A 19,229-nucleotide genomic window follows, 5' to 3' on the forward strand; every position below is an offset into this window, starting at 1 on the left:
ACGACGCGTCGAGCCGGTCTTTGGGTGGGCTGCATAAACATATTCGACGTAAGGGAAAGCTGTGCAATAAATGAATACTATGAATTACTCTGGTATCCGGATACTTACGATTTTGCCAGGGGCTTGGCCCTGGGCTGCCACTCCTCTCCGCCATCGTCGGCATCGGTGGAGTAGTCCGGAGGAAGGGTTTTCCCCTTCTTGGACCCTCCGGCCTCCCCAGAGATGGTGGCCTTCCTTTTCTTCTCTCCTCCCGCTGGAGGGGGAGATGTCTCTTCTTCTTCCTCCTCGTCTTCACGGGAGGAATGCGCCTTGGAACCGTCGGATGATGGATCCGACACCTCCTGGCACCGGGCACTCTTTCGAGTCCCCGTGGCCTTTTTCACGGCCTTCTTCTCCGGCACCACATAGGGTGCCAGAACCAGCAGCTTCGCCAAGCGAGCGTCCGCTGGGCCTTCGGGCAAAGGAGCCGGACAGTTGATCTGTCCAGATGTCACCTGCCAATCCTGTCAAAGGTAAGGGAGCTTAGATCCCGCATGGAGTCAAACTATGAAAAACTGATACCCTGTAAAAGGAAAAAACAACTTACCGCATGAGCGTGACACAGCGTACTGAATCCGCGATCCTCGGTAGCAGATGCGGGGGCCTCGACGCCCTTGAAAAGCACCTTCCAGGCATCTTCGTACGTTGTGTCGAAGAGCCTGCTCAGGGTTTGGTGCCGCGCCGGGTCAAACTCCCACAGGTTGAAAGCCCGTTGTTGACACGGGAGGATCAGGCGGATGAGCATAACCTGGACTACGTTGACAAGTTTGAGCTTCTTGTCCACCAGGGTTTGGATGCATGTTTGGATTCCGGTCAGCTCTCCTTTCTTAACCCACGACAGGCCCATCTCCTTCCAGGAGGTGAGCCGTGTAGGGGGTCCGGATCGAAACTCGGGGGGTGCGACCCATTCGGCGTCACGCGGCTCGGTGATGTAAAACCACCCCGATTGCCACCCCTTCAGGGTCTCCACAAAGGAGCCCTCGAGCCATAGGACGTTGGCCATCTTGCCCACCATGGAGCCTCCGCACTCTGCCTGGTTGCCGCGCACCACCTTCGGCTTGACATTGAATGTCTTGAGCCATAGGCCGAAATGGGGTCGGATGCGGAGGAAAGCCTCGTACACGACAATAAACGCCGAGATGTTGAGGACAAAGTTCGGGGCCAGATCGTGGAAATCCAGGCCGTAGTAGAACATGAGCCCCCGGACAAATGGGTGGAGAGGGAAGCCCAGTCCGCGGAGGAAATGGGGGAGGAACACCACCCTCTCATGGGGCCTAGGGGTGGGGATGAGCTGCCCCTTTTCGGGAAGCCGATATGCGATGTTGTTAGACAGGTATCCGGCCTTCCTCAGCTTTTTGATGTGTCCCTCCGTGACAGAGGAGACCATCCACTTGCCTCCCGCTCTGGACATGGCTGGAGAAGGTTGAGGTGGGGAGTGCGGACTTGGGCGCTGGAGCTCGAGTGCGCAAGAATGGATAGGCGAAGGAGGAAGAAGGCGTAGGTGAAAAGGTGGATCCTTATCCCCTTATATGGGCGGACGCAACTACATGTCCCCACCAGCCTGGTAAAACTCGCTTATCTCCAAGCGCCGTAATCAATGGCGCGGTTGGGTTACCCACGCCCGTATTGATGAGAATCCCGGGATAAGGGGACACGATCTCTGCTTTAACAAGACGTGCCAAGGAAACCGCCTCGCATGACGCGCTGAGGTGGGATAATGAAATGACTCAGATAAAGGCTTGGCCGTGGTGTGTCACGCTACGGAATACGTTAGCTGATTAGATTGGTGTAAATATTATTCTCTCTATGGCAATATGTGGAAACTTATTTTGCAGAGCCGGACACTATCTTTGTGTTCAAAATCTTCTATGAAGTACTTGGAGGAGGAACCCGCCTTGCAATGCCGAAGACAATCTGCGCGCCGGACTCGTTGTCATTGAAGCCTGGTTCAGGGGCTACTAAGGGAGTCCTAGATTAGGGGGTGTTCGGATAGCCGGACTATACCTTCAGCCGGACTCCTGGACTATGAAGATATAAGATTAAGGACTCCGTCCCGTGTCCGGAAGGGACTTTCCTTGGCGTGGAAGGCAAGCTTGGCGATACGGATATGTAGATCTCCTACCATTGTAACCGAATTTGTGTAACCCTAACCCTCTCCGGTGTCTATATAAACCGGAGGGTTTTAGTCCGTAGGACAACATACACAACAACAATCATACCACAGGCTAGCTTCTAGGGTTTAGCCTCTCCAATCTTGTGGTAGATCTACTCTTGTACTACCCATATCATCAATATTAATCAAGCAGGACGTAGGGTTTTACCTCCATCGAGAGGGCCCGAACCTGGGTAAAACTTCGTGTCCCTTGCCTCCTGTTACCATCCGGCCAAGACGCACAGTTCGGGACCCCCTACCCGAGATCTGCTAGTTTTTACACCGACATTTGCCTTCTCGGAATTTAGCACACGAGATACAACAAGAGCATGATCAATGTGTTTCTTTAATTTAGCATGGTCATCGTTGTGTGACTCCTCAAGAGCCAAGCAATGACCGCACTCTTCCTCAAGAGCATTAGAGAGATGCGGTATCTCATCAGCATAGTCACGACTATGCCCCTCCATCTTAGAGATGGTGTCTTCATGAGCCTCGATCATGTCATTGGCTTCACCATGTTGTTCCAAGAGAGCAACGAAGTGCTTCTTGGATTTACCCTTGAGCTTACTCATAAAAGACTCAAATTCATTTTCCTCCATGTTGGACCCCTCACTTCCATCAATGCAATCCGTCAAAGAAGGATGAGTAATGATGGTAGTTTTGATGTTGGGGGTTACCTTGTTAGTGGCTTTAGCCTAGAGGCACTTGGCGTTGATGTTCTCATTGGGTGAGTCAAAGAGGGACGCCCGTGGAGTTGTCGCAATGGCCATGGAGGCCATGGCAACCATCTCACCGTCATCATCATCATCATCATTGTACTCTTCTTGTGCCACCAATACCTTGGGAGGAGTCTTCTTGGTGAAGTGGTTCTTGTTGGGGAAAGACTTGGCCTTGTACTTCTGGATGAGCTTGCCACCATGGTCTTCCTTCTTCTCATAGGGACACTCCGCAACAAAGTGGCTCACATTGCCACAATTGTAGCAAGTCCTCACACGTTGCTTGCCCTTGGCACCACTTGAGTTGCTCTTGTTGAAGTTGGGCCTTGAGTTCTTCTTACTCCAAAATTGTCCTGAAGCGAGAGCCATGTGCTCATGATAACATATTTTTGTATCCTCGGGGTTTCTCTCCTCTTCTTCCTCTTCCTCCTCTTCTTCCACACTAGCCTTGGCTTTCAAGGAAAAGTTGGGCTTTGATGTATACTACACAACCTTCTTCTTGTAGACGTTGTTGGGCCTCCAAGTGCAGAGGTTTGTAGGACAGTAGCAAATTTCCCTCAAGTGGATGACCTAAGGTTTATCAATTCGTAGGAGGCGTAGGATGAAGATGGTCTCTCTCAAACAACCCTGCAACCAAATAACAAAGAGTCTCTTGTGTCCCCAACACACCCAATACAATGGTAAATTGTATAGGTGCACTAGTTCGGCGAAGAGATGGTGATACAAGTGCAATATGGATAGTAGATAATAGTTTTTGTAATCTGAAAATATAAAAACAGCAAGGTAACTAATGATAAAAGTGAGCGTAAACGGTATTGCAATGCGTTTAAACAAGGCCTAGGGTTCATACTTTCACTAATTCAAGTCCTCTCAACAATAATAACATAATTGGATCATATAACTATCCCTCAACATGCAACAAAGAGTCACTCCAAAGTCACTAATAGCGGAGAACAAACGAAGAGATTATGGTAGGGTACGAAACCACCTCAAAGCTATCCTTTCTGATCGATCTATTCAAGAGTCCATAGTAAAATAACATGAAACTATTCTTTCCGTTCAATCTATCCTAGAGTTAGTACTAGAATAACACCTTAAGACACAAATCAACCAAAACCCTAATGTCACCTAGATACTCCAATGTCACCTCAAGTATCCGTGGGTATGAATATACGATATGTATCACACAATCTCAGATTCATCTATTCAAGCAACACAAAAGTACTTCAAAGAGTTCCCCAAAGTTTCTACAGGAGAGTCAAGACGAAAACGTGTGCCAACCCCTATGCATAGATTCCCAAGGTCACGGAACCCGCAAGTTGATCACCAAAACATACATAAAGTGGATCAATAGAATACCCCATTATCACCACGGGTATCGCACGCAAGACATACATCAAGTGTTCTCAAATCCTTAAAGACTCAATCCGATAAGACAACTTCAAAGGGAAAACTCAATTCATTACAAGAGAGTAGAGGGGGAGAAACATCATAACATCCAACTATAATAACAAAGCTCGCCATACATCAAGATCGTACCACCACAAGAACACGAGAGAGAGAGAGAGATCAAACACATAGCTACTGGTACATACCCTCAGCCCCGAGGGAGAACTACTCCCTCCTCGTCATGGAGAGCATCGGGATGATGAAGATGGCCACCGGAGAGGGATTCCCCCCCTCCGACAGGGTGCCGGAACAGGTCTAGATTGATTTTTGGTGGCTACAGAGGCTTCTGGCGGCGGAACTCCTGATCTATTGTGCTCCTTGATGGATTTAGGGTATATTGGTATATATAGGAGGAAGAAATACATCAGGGGGGCCATGAGGGGCCCACGAGGGTGGAGGGCGCGCCCAAGGGGTGGGCGTGCCCCCTGCCTCGTGCCTTCCTCGTTGCTTCCCTTATGTACACCCCAAGTCTTCTGGATTGCTTCCGTTCCAAAAATAAGTTCCGTGAAGTTTCAGGTCAATTGGACTCCGTTTGATTTTCCTTTTCTGCGATACTCTAAAATAAGGAAAAAACTGAAACTGGCACTGGGCTCTGGGTTAATAGGTTAGTCCCAAAAATAATATAAAAGTGCATAATAAAGCCCATAAACATCCAAAACAGATAATATAATAGCATGGAACAATCAAAAATTATAGATACATTGGAGACGTATCAGCATCCCCAAGCTTAATTCCTGCTCGTCCTCGAGTAGGTAAATGATAAAAACAGAATTTTTGATGTGGAATGCTACCTAACATATTTATCAATGTGATTTTCTTTATTGTGGTAAGAATATTCAGATCCATAAGATTCAAGACAAAAGTTTAATGTTGACATAGAAACAATAATACTTCAAGCATACTAACTAAGCAATTATGTCTTCTCAAAATAACATGGCCAAAGAAAGTTATCCCTACAAAATCATATAGTCTGGCTATGCTCCATCTTCACCACACAAAGTATTTAAATCATGCAAAACCCGATGACAAGCCAAGCAATTGTTTCATACTTTTGGTGTTCTCAAACTTTTTCAATTTTCACACATGAGCGTGAGCCATGGACATAGCACTACATGTGGAATAGAATGGTGGTTGTGGAGAAGACAAAAAGGGAGAAGATAGTCTCACATCAACTAGGCGTATCAACGGGCTATGGAGATGCCCATTAATAGATATCAATGTGAGTGAGTAGGGATTGCCATGCAACGGATGCACTAGAGCTATAAGTATATGAAAGCTCAACAAAAATAACTAAGTGGGTGTGCATCCAACTTGCTTGCTCATCACTACAAAAAAAAGACACATCCGTGACATTTTGGGCCAAACGAATTTTTTTTCTATCATACATATGACACTTCTATGACGATAATTGTGAAAAAACCCGGTATCATCATAGATGTGCTGGGCTCCTACTTCTATGACAAAAAATCATGACAGAAAATGGGCTTTTCGTCCTGGGCAGGTCGGAGACGCACCTGCATGACATTCTTTGGGCCATCCATGACGGAAAAAACCATGGTAGAAGCGAGGGGGAGGAAAATTTTGGGGAGTTCTTGGTTACGGTGGGAGGTCGGGGGCCGAGCGATGCACGTTTCTCTCGTACACGTACACGTGTGTGTGTGAGGTGTTGGCTCTAACTGAACCCGAGCGAGGCGTTGGGATCTAACTGAACCCGAGCGATTACACTGCAGGCTACGCGTTACTGAACCCGAGCGATCGATCGATGGATGTTAACTAAACCCGATCGAGCGATTCCTTCGCTACTGCTGCTAACTGAAGCCGATCGATGCTGCCTCTGGGATGAACAGTGAGCGTTGCGGGGGGTGTTGGATGAACAGTGAGCGGTGGCGTTGCCTCTGGATGAACAGGACCCCGTGGTGTGGTGGAGGGCTGGATGAACAGTAGACGGTGGAGGGGTGCCCGTGGAGGGGTGGTTGAACAGGACCCCGTGGTGTGGAGGGCTGGATGAACAGTAGACGGTGGAGGAGTGCCTGTGGAGGGGTGGTTGAGCAGTAGCCGGTGGAGTAGCACGCGGTGGAGGCTGGATGAACAGGAGCCCGTGGAGGCTGGAGGAGGTCGACGGTAGCCCGTGGAGGCTGGAGGAGGTCGACGGTGGAGATGAACAGTATCCCGTGGAGTCCCATTTTGCGGTACGCCACACCCCTCCCGATGAACAGGACCCCCGTTTTGACCGTAGGAGGTCCATTTCGTCCGTTTTGCGGTACGCCACACCCCTCCCGATCAACAGGACCCCCGTTTCGACCATAGGAGGTCCGTTTCCTCCGTTTTGCGGTGCTCCACACCCCTCCCGATCAACAGGACCCCCGTTTCGACCGTAGGAGGTCCGTTTCCTCCGTTTTGCGGTACGCCAGACCCCTCCCGATCAACAGGACCCCGTTCCAAACGTAGGAGGTCCATTTCCTCCGATTTGCGGTACGCCAGGCCTCGTTTCCATCGCCTGTTCCGTCCAAGCCCTCCCGATGAACACGACCACACATTCCATTCCGACCCAGTCGGTTGGCTCCCACGCGTTTCGTTGCCTCCTGATGAACACGGCGCACTCCATTGCCTCCCCATGAACACGACACATTCCGTTGCCTCCCCATGAACATGATGACGATGCTGTTTCTCCGTTCCGACCCAGCCATGTACACGAGCCATGACCGTACGTATGCGCGAGTAGGCGTTCGAGACCCCGCCCGTATGTACACATACGTGGCCGTATTTTCTTTATTGCACCATGGCCGCTGTATGTACGTGTACATGCTACGTGCGCACCTCTACTACGACACGTACACGCCTCTACTACGACATGTGCGCGCCTCTTCATCCACCAGTATATATGTACGTACACATTCGCGACCAGAATGACAACGCTACGTACGCTTCGACCAGGTGGGTCCCGACTGTCAGGCACTTCCTTGCATGCGAAGATGTAGCTGGTGGGTCCCAGCAGTCAGGGGGCGAAACATTTTTTTGCCCAGATGCACTTCCTTGCGTGCGAAGATGTAGCTGGTGGGTCCCAGCAGTCAGGGGGCGAATCGTTTTTTTTCGGACGCACTTCCTTGCGTGCGAAGATGTAGCTGGTGGGTCCCAGCAGTCAGGGGGAAACATTTTTTTCGCGAAATACGTGGCCCGTCCGGTGGGACCCCGCTGTTAGGTGGAGGAATAATTATTTTGCGCGTAATAAGGAGGCGCTTCCTTGCTGCGGCCATGGACCTAGCTGTCAGCCTCTCCACATACAGTCCACGTCCGATGGAAGCCATTCCTTGACCACGTTGACCACGCCGCGCCGAGAGCACCAGGGCGGTGGACGACGGCGAGGCCTAGGAAGGGGACGACGCGGAGCCGGGGAAGACGCGACAGTGGATGCCCACGCGTAGAGGAGTATGAGGGTTCACTCATTCGGCTGCGGTGTGAGGCTTCCGTCGCCGCAGAATAACAAGGGGTGTGGGTGCGTAGAGGGATGGCGTGGCCAGCGGTGGGAGTAGTAGGGGGCGGTGAGGCCTCCGCGGCATCACAGCCGGCCACGGGCGGCAGGAGCAGGCGGCACGACCGGCGCTGCTTTGGGCGGCTAGAGCAAGAAGACCAGAGGTTGAAGAAGCACTACGGCCGTTGGATGGACATCGTACGGTCACTGGAGCTAGAATCGTTCATGTATTGACTAAAGTTGACAAAGGCCTCCGTCCCAGTCAACTTAGTAGGCCCACAAGTCAGCCTCCCACCAAGGTGGGTCCCAGGTAGCAGGGGGTATTCATTTTTTGTGCGTAATAAGGAGGCACTTCCGGTGGGTCCGAGCTGACAGCGGGGGGAACGTTTTTTTCGCGAAATACGATGGCCCGTCCTGTGGGTCCCAGCAGTCAGGAGGAAACGTTTTTTTCGCGAAATACTGGTAGCCCGTCCGGTGGGTCCCTGCTGTCAGGTGGAGGTATAATTATTTTCCGCGTAATAAGGAGGCACTTCCTTGCGGCTGCCGTGGACCCAACTGTCAGCCTCTCCACGTACAGTACTCTTCCGATGGAAGTCGGTCGTTGTCCACATTAACCACTCCGCGCCGAGAGCACCAAAGCGAGGCCTAGGAAGGGGACGACACGGAGCCGGGGAAGACGCGGCAGCGGAAGCCCGCGCGGAGAGGAGTACGAGGGTTCACCGGTTCGGCTGCGGTGTGAGGCTGCCATCGCCGCAGAATAACTGCGGGTGTGGGTGAGTAGAGGGATGCCCTGGCCAGCGGTGGGAGTAGTAGGGGGCACTGAGGCCTGCGCGGCAGCACAGCCGTCCACGGGAGGCGGGAGTAGGCGGTCCCGCCGCCGCTGCTTTGGCGGCTGGAGCAAGAAGATCAGAGATTGAAGAAACACGACGGCCGTTGGATTGACATCCAACGGTTACGTCTGCTAGAATCGTTTGTTGACGTATATAATAACTAAAAAATCTTGCATACGCGTCAACTAAACAGGCCCACAAGTCAGACCACTCCCTCTTTTTTTAATAATTTATATATAGCTCATGGCAACTTCTTATGCAATTTATTGCAGCCGTTTTTTGGTTGGCCAGGGCCAATTTCGCATATTTCTGTGGGTTCCAAACTATTTTAATACCGAAATGTCGAGCCAGATTTAAAGTACTTTGAAGATATATTTAAATTAGGTTAATGCCCAGTGAAATAGGAATATGAAAATGTGCAAAAATTCAGAAATTATAAAGTAATTGCCAATTTGTCATCTGTTTTTATATTTACAACCCATTTCATATTACTTTCAAGATTTGCAGGCGTCTTGAAAGAGTTGCAGCCCATCAGGGTGTAGAAAAATAAGTAGGCCTGGATTGGGTATTCTTTAGAAAAAATAAACTGGGCTCATTTTCACAAAGAAAAAATAGCTGGGCTGGTCACATGGTGAACATAAAATATAAGCCTGGCCTAGACGGGCCACAGGCCAGTTCAAACCCTACTCCGTCTCAACAATACCAAACAAAAAAATACTGCTCGAGTAGCTACGTCCTAGGTGTCAGCCGATCTTGTGATGTTCTCTTGTCTATTGACTATATACGCTCACAATGTCGTGGGTCCCAGATGCCAGGAAAACACTAGGAGGAAGCATTTTATTTTTCCATACGCTGACGTGCACTACAAAAAAATACACTTCCATGATGATACATGTTTGTCATAGTAGGTCACGTTTTTTGTAATGCATTTACATCCATGACAAATTTATGACAGAATCAAGATAGTCATACCTGTGTTGTCGTAGAAGTGTTCCATGACATTACCAAAATTATCATCAAGGAAGTGTCCACTTCCATGACAATAAATCGTGCGTCACATAAGTGCTTTCGTCAAGGGTGACCGACACGTGGCATCCACCGTAACGGAACGCCGTTAAGCTATTGGGTCGGGTTTTGGACCCGATAACCCGTTAACAGCCCCAACCAATGGGGATTTTCCACGTGTAAAATCATCATTAGCTAGAGGAAACACATGTCAGCTCATCGTTGGGACAGATGTCATCCACTCATTGGACAGGAGGCGCCTATGATAGGTCGACACGTGGCACGACCCAACAGTGGCCCATTCCGGTGAAAAAGGTCGGCCCAGTAAAAATTAGCAGGCCGGCCCATATAAGGCCTACTTGTGTCAGGTCCATTTAAGCCCACGGCCCATACGAGATGTGCCAATTTGGCCCGTTAAATATTTGACACCATTGCAGCCCATCGCAGTTCGAGCCCGTTAACAGCCCGCTATATATTTGGGCTCAATATCGGCCCGATGAGATTTCGGCCTGTTAACGGCCCATTTAATGGATGGGCCAATTTTCAGGATGTACATCTTTCGGCCTTTTAGCGACCCATTTAAATGTTGGGCTAATTTCCGGCCCGGTGTGTCTTTCAGCCTATTGACGGCCCATAAATCTGATGGGCCATTTGTAGTCGGACCTAAGTTTCGGCCTTTTAGCGGCCCATTTAAGTGTTGGGCCAATTTCTGGCCCGGTGTCACTTTCAGCCTGTTGACGGCCCATAAATCAGTTGGGCCAATTGTAGTCGGACCTGAGTTTTGGCCTTTTAGTGACCCATTTAAGTGTTGGGCCAATTCCCGGCCCTGTGTGCCTTTCGGCCTGTTAACGGACCATAAATGAGTTGGGCCATTTGTAGTCGGACCTTAGTTTTGGCCTCTTAACGGCCCATGCCCTTCATGGTCCAATACCAGCCCAGTTTCTCTTTCGGCCTGCTAAAGGCCCACAACACAGTTGGGCCGTTTACAATACGACCTGACTTTCGGCCTCTTAGCGGCCCATGCTCTTCATGGTCCAGTACAAGCCTGCTATCTCTTTCGGCCTGCTAAAGGCCTACAGTATAGTTGGGCCATATGTAGCCCAAACTTAGTAATGGCCTGTTAACGGCCCGTGAAATAAATTGGGGCCACCTGTTGCCCACTTCGATGTCGGCCTGTTAACGACCCGGGAGGTAAGAGGGCCGACCATTAACTTTCGGCCTAGTAACGGCCCATTAAGTTAATGGGCCCACTAAAGTTCGTTCATGTCTTTAGGCCAAATTAGATAATTTGAGCCCATTACGACGAGCAAAGGTACGGCATACAGGGAATAACGTTGCACATCCAGAATATATTACATGAAATTACATCGACTAGGCAATCAAAGATTGATGCCAGTGCAAATAAATGAGCAGAACGTAACCATCTACAATGTCACAATCTGCAACCTCAGCACAGTTGACGCCCATAAGCATGTGGGCAAGTTCTTGCTGCTTTGCCACACTGTCTCTGAAAACATTGACTAGTTGTTGTGTCGCACGACTCTGCACCTCTGATTCATCCACCATTTCCATCATTGCTTCAGGCATTAATTGGTTCACAAACATACATTTATTCCGTCGCATTCGAGACAGAGGATACTGAACAGATTCAGATGGCAATTTTGGCAGGCTTGTATTATTGATAGTGGAGAGTGTCTTGACCATTGCATCATAACATAAATTAGGACGGGAACCAAACAGATTAATCATGAGTTATTGCCATATTACCTGGCCTAGATTTACTGGAAAGAAACAATGGGGTTGTCTTGCTGTTTTCAGAGTTTGTCTTCTTATCTTCAGCAGCCTGCACAAAATTAACACACTAGCATTGCTATCATTGGCCAAGTCAGATAATAGGAAAGCAACATTGACACAACGAACGTTTGGGCAACTAGCCTACACCAAATTAACACAATATGGCACAACTATCATCATCCAAGTAAGGTAATACGAAAGCAACATTGACACAATGAATGAATGGGCAACCAGAGAAACACTACAATTCAGTAATGTGCGTGATATGAGATAGCAGATTCATGCAGCTCAGTACGCAAAACTACCAGGCAGTTTTCCTTACAAAAATCAACATTGGCGCCTTTAACATTTTGCTACAACTAATTTTAGATCAGATAAAGGTTAGATTCGGGCCGATTAACAAAATACATGCTGATGTAAAAATATAGTGATATACAACAGGTACTTACATCAGCACTGGAGCATAGAGAATTCCCGCAAGATATTTTCCTCGAATACAATCCCAATGGAGGAAGTCTTGTATCGTTTAACCTTATTTTCTAAAAGAGAGACGGGTAAGAAACATGTAGAAAATATGATCAGAATGCTATAAAATTTCATGATGCGAGGATACGCACACACTTCTTAGAATGGAGTTGACATTCTTTTGCTGGACTGGAGCGGACTAGTTCTTTGGCCACTGGAATCTGCTTATTATCAGTGAGAGTTGGGTTTCTCTGTGCTGGAGCAGTATCTATGAAAAATGGAGTTGGTTTATTATCTCCTGGCGTTTGGATCTTTTGCAAAGACATGTTTTGTAACCCTTCAGATTCTAACATAGTCGTCTTCCCCTTGCATGCCTTATATAGAAGAATGGTGATTTAGTTATAAAACATGCTACAACAGAGATGGAATAGGTACCGAAGAATAGAAAGGCATGACATATTGACACATATTCACTCCATCCGGAAATAAATGGATGGGTCTAGGCGTATTTCAGTTCTAGATACATCCAGTTTTATCCATTTCTGCGACATTTAATCCGGACGGAGGGAGTATGATGTAAGAGCTAGGGATACGACAGGACAACATAGTAAAAAAATACTGAAAAACCCACTGCAGTACCAAAGTATTCAAACCCACTGATATGAGATAGTACACTCATGCAGCTCAGGATGCAAAACTACCAGGCAATTTTCCTTGCAAAAATCAACATTGTGGCCTTTAATCATACATTTTGCTACAACTAAATTTAGATCGGATAAAGGTTGGATCCATGCTGATTAACAAAATACATGCTGATGTAAAAATATAGTGATATACGACAGGTACTTACATCTACATTGGAGCACAGAGAATTCCTGCAAGAATCTTTCCTCATAAACGATACCATTGCAGAAAATCTTCTATCTGTTAAGCTTATTTTCTAAAAGAGAGATGGGTAAGAAACATGTAGAAAATATGATCAACATGCTTTAAAATTTCATGATGCAAGGATACACACATGCTTCTTAGAATTGAGTTGACATATTTTTGCTGGACTGGAGCGGACTAGTTCTTTGGCCACTGGAATCTGCTTATTATCAGTAGGAGTAGGGTTTCTCTGTGCTGGAGCAGTATCTATAAAAATTGGAGTTGGTTTATTATCTCCAGGCATTTGGATCTTTTGCAAAGGCCTTGTTTGTAACCCTTCAGATTCTAACATAGTCATCTTCCCCTTGCATGCCTTGTATAGAAGAATGGTGCTTTAATTATAAAACATGCAGCAGCAGAGAGATGGAATAGGTACTGAAGAATAGAAAGGCATGACATATTGACATGTATTCCCTCCATCCGGAAAAATGGATGGGTCTAGGCGTATTTCAGTTCTAGATACATCCTTTTTTATCCATTTCGGCAACATGTAATCCGGACGGAGGGAGTATGGTGTAAGAGTTAGGGATACGATAGGACAACACATCAAAAAACACTAGTTGAATGTAGAACCGTATGCTAGCGGAATACGTACAGAAATAACTAAGGCAACATACACGTGTATGATTGGGAAAATAAGATGGCATTGCAACAGAGCACTAGAACATCACTTCAATGCAAAAAAACATGGTATGGTAGATAGATGAAGTACATACTGATGAATAACAATGCATAAGATATTTAGAAGCATGATGTCCAAATTAAGCAGATGGCATTGCGATAGAGTAGAATGACAGTACTTGAATTTGAAAACATGTTATCATGAATGGAATAGGTACTGAAAAACAGGAAGGCATGACATATTTACATGCATGATCAGCATGCTAAGCACATGGCATTGCAACAGAGTAGATACACTCCAGGACATTATATGCATGTTGTACCCATATCACAGGCCAAGTTAGAGCAAGGACCTTGTGGGGTGAAGAGGATTCATCATCTTTCTGCAAGTCTTCTGAAGAACTGCCTTTACATGTTCCATCATATTGGGTATCATTGACATCAAGTTTATTGGCCTTTACATTGCTCCGTGAGGTTCTTGTGGATATATCAGTGTGTGCAATTATATCTGACATGCATGGAAGACAACTAGTAGTTAGATTTATGTAATGAGTGCATGTAGGAGACGACATAAATAGTAGGACTGGGGTTAACTAGCAGCAACAGGTCTCATAAACTAAAGGGAGAACACAGATGAAAGCTACAGAATATGTATCGTTTGTACTCGAGATTAACTAGATGGCACACAAAAGTATTAAAGAACAACATAGGAAATACCATAAGTGGTATAATACTATAATCACCAGCCTGTGGGATAGCATTGGCTGATGGATGATAATTATGGAACAGTGTTACCTAAAGAACAAGTATCTTAGCTGAACTATGGAACAACGTTAACTCCTGAACAAGACCCGTAAGAGATCAGCATGAATATACAGTGAAATGTGATGATCTATTTTCCATGCTTAGATGAATAACAAAGCCATAAATGTTGCACACAAGTAAGATGAGGGTACAACCTATCTGGCTGCCATCCATAGGAGTGAGCATCATGTGCTGACTTGTCGATGGCCCTGCAGTTGTTGTGTCCGTGCATGTCGGGCACGCGCATTCGATGCAGGGAACTGTTGAGTGGGGACTATAGCTCCCTTCTGGTGTATGCTTCCCTTGTTGGAGCAGCTGCGGTGAGTCGGAACACGGTGTGTCTGAAGATGCAGATAACGCATAATGTTAAGAACGACATATCTCTTTGATCTGAAGAAATGCACTAAGAGATCAACAGCAAGGTACGAGAGTGGTGACACGTCTGTTGACTGAAGACTAAATTGGGGTCACACGATTTTATTTTATTTTGGTACTGTCCGATCTACGCCGGATGGCTGGCCGTCTTGTGCCTCCCGGCTGACACTGTTCAGAATCTTCCCCGAAGAGCCAGCGACCAACGGCAGAGCAGCCTGCCTCCGCCGTCCATGGCCCCGGCCAAAACCCCGCTCCCCGCCCCACCGCACTGCCGTGGTTGCACCGCCCCCGGGCCAATCCACAAAGACTCCCCGTCATCCAGATCCGGTGGCGGCAGTACCTTCAACCCACGCAACTCTAAAAGATAGCCATCTAAGCGCTGCTTCCGCGGCGAACTTGCGGCCCCGCACCCTTACGTTAGACACCATCCAACCGGCAGCCTAGGAGCTCCGCCTCCTCGAGGGGTGCTGCTTCCCATTGCAAATTGATTGTCCCAGAATAAAAATTCAGACAACTGACACCTAAATAAAATGATTTGAGATGAGGGTGCAACCTATCTGGCGGCATGGTGAAGTAGGCAGGTCCAGCTGCCGAGTCAGTGAGGCCGGCGCGGTTGCGGTGGTGACCGGCGGCAGGGAAAGAGCGATGTCGCGACGGTCGACGGCTACACCGAAGCAGAGCCAGGACTCTGGACGGATCCGAAGTTGGAGCCGCTCCGGCGCCGTGAACAACGGCGGGGGTGAATCGGCTCCGGTACGGTTCACGCAGCCGTCGTCGAGGCAGCACCAGCAGCACGGAGTAAGAGGCACACGGCCCAGTGCATGACGGCAAATGGACAGCGTCTCCGGCATTAGGGAGGAGGGCGGCTGTGAAATTGGTGCGGTGGGGGGCGCCATGGAGGTGGGGCTGAGGTTTCGCGGCTCGGGAGAAGGGAGCTTCCCGGGGAGAAGGTGATTTGGCGCCCACGAGGTATGAATGGGGGCGGGCGGGGGAAATTGGGAGGGGAGTGGAACCATGTCTTACGGACGCATTTGTCTGAAATGTGAGGGGGAGTTATAGTTCTACCCTTGCCTATAGGCTTCTCAGCTTTGGTCTGTGTACTGAGGCTCGGGGATAGTAGAGTAACTTTGCTTCTCTGGGCGGGAGCGATTTCGGGCGAGGAGGGTGTGTTTTGAACTATAGTGGGCGCGAGCGATTTCGGGCGAGGAGGGTGTGTTTTGAACTATAGTGGGCGCGAGCGATTTCGGGCGAGGAGAGCGTGTTTTGAAATAGTGGGCGCGAGCTATTTCGGGCGAGGAGAGCGTGTTTTGCCGACCATGGTTTATGAATTATTCGGCACATGTCATTTCGGCCGAGGAGAAGGCGCGCTTGGATGAAGTTACGAACCTACCCTCGATGTACAATGGGCCAATTGATGCATGTCCCACATAGGACGGTAATTTTGCGTCTCCCATTTATTTGCTCGGGCGAATTCCACCGAGTAGAGAGGATGTTTAACGATTCGTTCAAATTTTGGGAGAACGAGCATCCACGTCTACCCTACCAAGTTGATTTAGATCAAATTTTGAAATATTAGCTTGCCACTTCTTTTTTAGATGGAGAGATGATGCTCGGGAGTAATGTGTTTTTACATGCTCGTTGCTAGCGATTTACTATATGACAAATAGTTGACCCACTCAAAAAAACGAATCAAACCCAAAATGAAATATCTCGATTCAATGAAATAGCTCGTTCAATAGGTCAAAATAGTGAACTAAATCCAAAATTGAACACCTCAATCGAGTAGCATGTTGTACAGTATTATAGTACTCCATGAACATGTTGAAAGTCAAATTAATAAACTTGTTTGATATACGCATATATCCGTTCATGTGTGGATTGTAGACAACATGTTCTCCAATTTAAATATTTGAATGCAAGTTTATATCGAAACATGGTTTATATCAGTCTTTGATGCATAAAACACGACCTCCCCCTCTCCCGGACTCATGTTCTCTCTCTCTCTCTCACCGACAATCTTCAATTCTATCACACGCATCCGACACAAAAACCTTGTTCGTCCCGCTCCCTTTCTCTCCATCTCTCTCTCTCTCTTTGTGTGTGTGTGGGGGGGAGGTCTTTCTAGTTCGCATGCATATATACACCATCTATACGTCTCTCTCGCACACTATGTATGATACTCTAGCTAGTCCAAGCTAGATATCTTGGGTGCACTCATCGTACGCACACAATTTCCTTGGCTCTTTGCCTGTAACTCTCTCATGCACCACTATGTCGTCTCGGAGCTCTTCCCCCCTCTCTCAAACTCTCCATCCACCTGGGTCACACATACACATGCATATCTCACTCGCACTCGATAGGCCCATCTGAAACTCTATCTCTCCCCTCATTCTCTCTCCATCTCACACGCGCACACACACAATCTCATGCCCAGCCAGCCAAGTATGATGGTCTCTCACTCAATTGTAGGCACACGCAGTCCCCCCTATATGTATATGACTAGCTAATCTTAGTCTCCATCACAAACATGTGCATGGTCTATCTCAATTTCTCTCGGGGCATCTTTCTATCGCGCACGCACTCCCGCGATCTCCCACCCATATAGTCCCCTCACGATCTCGACGGGATCTCTCTATCACAAACACACCCTCTCTCCCTCCCCATGCGTCCATGCCATCCATGTGTCCCTCTCGACCTTTGTTCCTTGTTGGCCACACCTCTATTGGACATGTGATACAGGGGTGTCTCTCTCCGTTGCAAACAATCATACACTAGCTATCTTCGTGTATCTCCTCGCCTCGCTTTTCCATCTCAGAGATGCATGCGTGATATGTTCGCATAAGAAACGAAAAAACACACACTCACTCTCTCTCTAATTTATCGTTTGTTGTCACTTTCTCTTTCACACACATACTCTTTTTGCACACTTACTCATTCTCCTTCACACACACTTGATCTGTCTCGACTGAGGCACTCTCCTCGGTCCATAGCATATAGATTTATTGAAAAGTCAAACATCACAAAGTTTGACCATGTACGTGGAGAAAAAGAATTACATCTAGTACGGCAAACATATACCATTAGATTCGCCATGAGATGTAGTTTTGTATGATGTATCTTTGGTATTGTAGATATAAATAACATTTGCATAAACCTGATCAAAGTTTCCAAAGTTTGACTTATAAAAATTTACATGCACTGCATTATCGAGCGGATGGAATATCTCTTTCACCCTCTCAGCTATCTGACGCACCACTCAGCCTTATCGGTGCTCCTCAATCTCTCTCAAACTTTATTGGTCAGTTTGGTTCATGACCTGACCCTCATGCCTTGATGGCCGGTACTGCCTGGTGTGGACGTGAGATGTAAAATATTTCTGCCTGGCCAGGCTTGTGTGGTGCTGAAGCGTTTGGTTCATGCCTGGGCCAGGCAAAGCATCAACGTCCCATCAATCAATCCATGCATCAATTATTTAATGCTAATATCCATCCATGTTGCTGTTAGCCTCGTGGCCACACGACCAGGCACGACCAGGCGTTCGAAATCGGTCGCCTGGCCAGGCTACTTGCAGTGTCTGGAGTTCAGCCAAGCTAATTAAAGTGCAAGGGAACCCAGGCCAGGCGGGCTTTCTTTTTCACAGGGTAGCAACCAAACAAGTGTGCATGAAATCCAGCCACAACCCCAGGCCAGGCAAAAGATGCTCAGGACGCAAGCCAAACTGGCCTTATATCTCCCTGGTTCACACATACATATGTCTCGCTCGCGCTATACATATAGACCCATCCAACACTCTCCGCCCTTGTTCTCTCTCCATGTGACACGCACCCCCCTAAGTACCATAATCCCTCAATCCATCATAGGCGCAAGCACTCCCCCCCTCCTAAGTATGATTATCTCTTACTAGCCAACATGAACACACGTATTGTCTCCTTCCATCCATACGTCTATCTCAATATCTCTCGGGGCATCTTCTATCACGCACACACCTTGTCACTCGATCTCCCACCCATGTAGTCCCATCACGATCTCCAGGGGATCTCTCTATGACAAACATACACTCTCTCCTCCCCATGTCTGCATTTTCTCTGTACGTCTCTCTCGACCTCTCTCCCTTGTTTGTCAGACCCCTCTTGGCCACGTGCTAGGGGTCTTGCTCTCTTGGTTCCAAACAACCACACACTATCTCCTCACCTTGCCCCCGCTGTCGAAGATGCATGTGTGATATGTTTGCATAAGACACCCACGCTTTTTCTCTACTTTTATCATGTGTTGTCCATGTCTCTTTCACACACGCACACACACTTTTTTCACTCTCTCTCTCTCTCTCTTGTTAGGGACTCTGTCACGTCCATAAGCATATGGATGTTTTGAAAAGTCAAACTTCAGAAACGTTTGACTAGGTATATGTGGAGAAAAACATTTACATCTGGAATGATCATTAGATTCATCACAACATGTACTTACTTCATACTATCATTTATCTTTGGTATTGTAGATATAAGTAATTTCTTTATAAAATTGGTCAAAGTTTCAAAAGTTTGACTTAAAAAATGTTGGAACTACATTATCGAATGGAGGGAGTA

This window comes from Triticum urartu, chromosome 2A (assembly GCF_056163025.1).
Source record: "Triticum urartu cultivar PI428250 chromosome 2A, HENAU_Tu73, whole genome shotgun sequence".
NCBI classification, from domain to species: domain Eukaryota; kingdom Viridiplantae; phylum Streptophyta; class Magnoliopsida; order Poales; family Poaceae; genus Triticum; species Triticum urartu.